This window comes from Lepisosteus oculatus, chromosome 14 (genome assembly GCF_040954835.1).
Source record: "Lepisosteus oculatus isolate fLepOcu1 chromosome 14, fLepOcu1.hap2, whole genome shotgun sequence".
Lineage (NCBI taxonomy): Eukaryota > Metazoa > Chordata > Actinopteri > Semionotiformes > Lepisosteidae > Lepisosteus > Lepisosteus oculatus.
In genome coordinates, this window is record NC_090709.1 from 19,058,247 (window position 1) to 19,063,246 (window position 5,000).

The window sequence follows — 5,000 nt, forward strand, 5'->3', positions numbered from 1 at the left end:
AGCGTTTTTTATTCTGATCAGGAACAGTTTTACAAGTCCGCAAAGGATCGAGGAAAGGTTGATCGCCAGCTGAAAAGAGACACAGCGCTTCGGCTGTGGAGACTTGTTCGGCTGGCGTTCGGAGAGTCGCGTTTTTCAGAATTGTATTGAGATCGTTTTCCACAGAGCTCAGATGTCAAAGCACAGCAGCAGCTCTCCACAGCGATCATCTATAGCGCCCTTTCTCCCGCAGCTCCGTCCTCATTGGAAGGAAGCAAGAGTGAAAGGCTGAAATGAAATAGAGCGGGGACGAAGGCAGTGAAGAGAGAGAACGTGGAAAGAAGAGAAAAACGCAAGGGAAAAACGCTCACGCTAATACACAAGCACCCGTGTAGAGGATCGCTGTGGAGAGCTGCTGCTGTGCTTTGACATCTGAGCTCTGTGGAAAACGATCTCAATACAATTCTGAAAAACGCGACTCTCCGAACGCCAGCCGAACAAGTCTCCACAGCCGAAGCGCTGTGTCTCTTTTCAGCTGGCGATAAACCTTTCCTCGATCCTTTGCGGACTTGTAAAACTGTTCCTGATCAGAATAAAAAACGCTCACGCTAATACACAAGCAACCGTGTCTCGCCAAAGCTGACAAATAAACAGACGGACAAGCCGCACTGCACGTGTGAACAGGGGAATGAGCGAGCGAGCGGGGATAGGGCGCCTCCTGCGCTTAAAAGCTTACAGCACCTGGTATTCCCAGGCGGTCTCCCATCCAAGTACTAACCAGGCCCATCCCTGTTTAGCTTCCGAGATCAGATGAGATCAGGTGTGCTCAAGGGGGTGTGGCCGTAAGCTAGAGCAAGGCTCGCTGGCACCCTTCTTATTGAGAGGACAGCTCCGTCACCTCTTTTACGACGCTGCTTTTTTTCCCTTGCGTTTTTCTCTTCTTCCCACGTTCTCTCTCTTCACTGCCTTCGTCCCCGCTCTATTTCACTTCAGCCTTTCACTCTTGCTTCCTTCCAATGAGGACGCTGCTTTTGATCTCGGAAGCTAAACAGGGATGGGCCTGGTTAGTACTTGAATGGGAGACCGCCTGGGAATACCAGGTGCTGTAAGCTTTTAAGCGCAGGAGGCGCCCTATCCCCTGCTCGCTCGCTCATTCCCCTGTTCACACGTGCAGTGCGGCTTGTCCGTCTGTTTATTTGTCAGCTTTGGCGAGACACGGGTGCTTGTGTATTAGCGTGAGCGTTTTTTATTCTGATCATGAACAGTTTAACAAGTCCGCAAAGGATCGAGGAAAAGTTTATCGCCAGCTGAAAAGAGACACAGCGCTTCGGCTGTGGAGACTTGTTCGGCTGGCGTTCGGAGAGTTGCGTTTTTCAGAATTGTATTGAGATCGTTTTCCACAGAGCTCAGATGTCAAAGCACAGCAGCAGCTCTCCACAGCGATCCTCTATAGCGCCCTTTCTCCCGCAGCTCCGTCCTCATTGGAAGGAAGCAAGAGTGAAAGGCTGAAGTGAAATAGAGCGGGGACGAAGGCAGTGAAGAGAGAGAACGTGGGAAGAAGAGAAAAACGCAAGGGAAAAGGAGCAGCGTCGTAAAAGAGGTGACGGAGCTGTCCTCTCAATAAGAAGGGTGCCAGCGAGCCTTGCTCTCGTTTACGGCCACACCCCCTTGAGCACGCCTGATCTCGTCTCATCTCGGACGCTAAACAGGGATGGGCCTGGTTAGTACTTGGATGGGAGACCGCCTGGGAATACCAGGTGCTGTAAGCTTTTAAGCGCGGGAGGCGCCCTATCCCCGCTCGCTCGCTCATTCCCCTGTTCACACGTGCAGTGCGGCTTGTCCGTCTGTTTATTTGTCAGCTTTGGCGAGACACGGGTGCTTGTGTATTAGCGTGAGCGTTTTTTATTCTGATCATGAACAGTTTAACAAGTCCGCAAAGGATCGAGGAAAAGTTTATCGCCAGCTGAAAAGAGACACAGCGCTTCGGCTGTGGAGACTTGTCCGGCTGGCGTTCGGAGAGTTGCGTTTTTCAGAATTGTATTGAGATCGTTTTCCACAGAGCTCAGATGTCAAAGCACAGCAGCAGCTCTCCACAGCGATCCTCTATAGCGCCCTTTCTCCCGCAGCTCCGTCCTCATTGGAAGGAAGCAAGAGTGAAAGGCTGAAGTGAAATAGAGCGGGGACGAAGGCAGTGAAGAGAGAGAACGTGGGAAGAAGAGAAAAACGCAAGGGAAAAAGAGCAGCGTCGTAAAAGAGGTGATGGAGCTGTCCTCTCAATAAGAAGGGTGCCAGCGAGCCTTGCTCTTGCTTGCGGCCACACCCCCTTGAGCACGCCTGATCTCGTCTGATCTCGGACGCTAAACAGGGATGGGCCTGGTTAGTACTTGGATGGGAGACCGCCTGGGAATACCAGGTGCTGTAAGCTTTTAAGCGCAGGAGGCGCCCTATCCCCGCTCGCTCGCTCATTCCCCTGTTCACACGTGCAGTGCGGCTTGTCCGTCTGTTTATTTGTCAGCTTTGGCGAGACGCGGGTGCTTGTGTATTAGCGTGAGCGTTTTTTATTCTGATCAGGAACAGTTTTACAAGTCCGCAAAAGATCGAAGAAAGGTTTATCGCCAGCTGAAAAGAGACACAGCGCTTCGGCTGTGGAGACTTGTTCGGCTGGCGTTCGGAGAGTCGCGTTTTTCAGAATTGTATTGAGATCGTTTTCCACAGAGCTCAGATGTCAAAGCACAGCAGCAGCTCTCCACAGCGATCCTCTATAGCGCCCTTTCTCCCGCAGCTCCGTCCTCATTGGAAGGAAGCAAGAGTGAAAGGCTGAAGTGAAATAGAGCGGGGACGAAGGCAGTGAAGAGAGAGAACGTGGGAAGAAGAGAAAAACGCAAGGGAAAAAGAGCAGCGTCATAAAAGAGGTGACGGAGCTGTCCTCTCAATAAGAAGGGTGCCAGCGAGCCTTGCTCTCGCTTACGGCCACAACCCCTTGAGCACGCCTGATCTCGTCTGATCTCAGAAGCTAAACAGGGATGGGCCTGGTTAGTACTTGGATGGGAGACCGCCTGGGAATACCAGGTGCTGTAAGCTTTTAAGCGCAGGAGGCGCCCTATCCCCGCTCGTTCGCTCATTCCCCTGTTCACACGTGCAGTGCGGCTTGTCCATCTGTTTATTTGTCAGCTTTGGCGAGACACGGGTGCTTGTGTATTAGCGTGAGCGTTTTTTATTCTGATCATGAACAGTTTAACAAGTCCGCAAAGGATCAAGGAAAGGTTTATCGCCAGCTGAAAAGAGACACAGCGCTTCGGCTGTGGAGACTTGTTCGGCTGGCGTTCGGAGAGTCGCGTTTTTCAGAATTGTATTGAGATCGTTTTCCACAGAGCTCAGATGTCAAAGCACAGCAGCAGCTCTCCACAGCGATCCTCTATAGCGCCCTTTCTCCCGCAGCTCCGTCCTCATTGGAAGGAAGCAAGAGTGAAAGGCTGAAGTGAAATAGAGCGGGGACGAAGGCAGTGAAGAGAGAGAACGTGGGAAGAAGAGAAAAACGCAAGAGAAAAAAAGCAGCGTCGTAAAAGAGGTGACGGAGCTGTCCTCTCAATAAGAAGGGTGCCAGCGAGCCTTTCGTTCGCTTACGGCCACACCCCCTTGAGCACGCCTGATCTCGTCTGATCTCGGAAGCTAAACAGGGATGGGCCTGGTTAGTACTTGGATGGGAGACCGCCTGGGAATACCAGGTGCTGTAAGCTTTTAAGCGCAGGAGGCGCCCTATCCCCGCTCGCTCGCTCATTCCCCTGTTCACACGTGCAGTGCGGCTTGTCCGTCTCTTTATTTGTCAGCTTTGGCGAGACACGGGTGCTTGTATATTAGCGTGAGCGTTTTTAATTCTGATCAGGAACAGTTTTACAAGTCCGCAAATGATCGAGGGAAGGTTTATCGCCAGCTGAAAAGAGACACAGCGCTTCGGCTGTGGAGACTTGTTCTGCTGGCGTTCGGAGAGTCGCGTTTTTCAGAATTGTATTGAGATCGTTTTCCACAGAGCTCAGATGTCAAAGCACAGCAGCAGCTCTCCACAGCGATCCTCTATAGCGCCCTTTCTCCCGCAGCTCCGTCCTCATTGGAAGGAAGCAAGAGTGAAAGGCTGAAGTGAAATAGAGCGGGGACGAAGGCAGTGAAGAGAGAGAACGTGGGAAGAAGAGAAAAACGCAAGGGAAAAAAAGCAGCGTCGTAAAAGAGGTGACGGAGCTGTCCTCTCAATAAGAAGGGTGCCAGCGAGCCTTGCTCTCGCTTATGGCCACACCCCCTTGAGCATGCCTGATCTCGTTTGATCTCGGAAGCTAAACAGGGATGGGCCTGGTTAGTACTTGGATGAGAGACCGCCTGGGAATACCAGGTGCTGTAAGCTTTTAAGCGCAGGAGGCGCCCTATCCCCGCTCGCTCGCTCATTCCCCTGTTCACACGTGCAGTGCGGCTTGTCCGTCTGTTTATTTGTCAGCTTTGGCGAGACACGGGTGCTTGTGTATTAGCGTGAGCGTTTTTTATTCTGATCAGGAACAGTTTTACAAGTCCGCAAAGGATCGAGGAAAGGTTTATCGCCAGCTGAAAAGAGACACAGCGCTTCGGCTGTGGAGACTTGTTCGGCTGGCGTTCGGAGAGTCGCGTTTTTCAGAATTGTATTGAGATCGTTTTCCACAGAGCTCAGATGTCAAAGCACAGCAGCAGCTCTCCACAGCGATCCTCTATAGCGCCCTTTCTCCCGTAGCTCCGTCCTCATTGGAAGGAAGCAAAAGTGAAAGGCTGAAGTGAAATAGAGCGGGGACGAAGGCAGTGAAGAGAGAGAACGTGGGAAGAAGAGAAAAACGCAAGGGAAAAAAAGCAGCGTCGTAAAAGAGGTGACGGAGCTGTCCTCTCAATAAGAACGGTGCCAGCGAGCCTTGCTCTCGCTTACGGCCACACCCCCTTGAGCACGCCTGATCTCGTCTGATCTCAGAATCTAAACAGGGATGGGCCTGGTTAGTACTTGGATGGGAGAC

General features: G+C 51.9%; 1 protein-coding gene, 5 non-coding genes and 2 pseudogenes across 6 annotated transcripts in view; 7 read left to right on the top strand and 1 right to left on the bottom strand.

Annotated features, from left to right (window-relative positions):
* LOC138242514 (zinc finger protein 135-like) overlaps window positions 1-5,000 on the top strand; it is a 446,217-nt gene that overhangs the window by 330,339 nt on the left and 110,878 nt on the right. The window lies entirely within an intron of this gene.
* LOC138218129 (5S ribosomal RNA) lies at window positions 709-827 on the bottom strand. Its single transcript, XR_011181474.1, has one exon. It is a non-coding gene; the product is annotated as a 5S ribosomal RNA (ribosomal RNA).
* LOC138218648 (5S ribosomal RNA) lies at window positions 1,630-1,748 on the top strand (annotated as a pseudogene).
* LOC138217120 (5S ribosomal RNA) lies at window positions 2,286-2,404 on the top strand. The gene has a single exon (XR_011180833.1). It is a non-coding gene; the product is annotated as a 5S ribosomal RNA (ribosomal RNA).
* Window positions 2,942-3,060, top strand: LOC138216698 (5S ribosomal RNA). The gene has a single exon (XR_011180410.1). It is a non-coding gene; the product is annotated as a 5S ribosomal RNA (ribosomal RNA).
* Window positions 3,598-3,716, top strand: LOC138244038 (5S ribosomal RNA). Its single transcript, XR_011192652.1, has one exon. It is a non-coding gene; the product is annotated as a 5S ribosomal RNA (ribosomal RNA).
* On the top strand, window positions 4,254-4,372 carry LOC138218361 (5S ribosomal RNA; annotated as a pseudogene).
* The window catches only part of LOC138216547 (5S ribosomal RNA), a 119-nt gene continuing 28 nt past the window's right edge, over window positions 4,910-5,000 (top strand). Inside the window, exon 1 of the ribosomal RNA XR_011180259.1 lies at window positions 4,910-5,000. This exon is cut by the window's right edge and continues 28 nt beyond it. This is a non-coding gene — a ribosomal RNA (5S ribosomal RNA).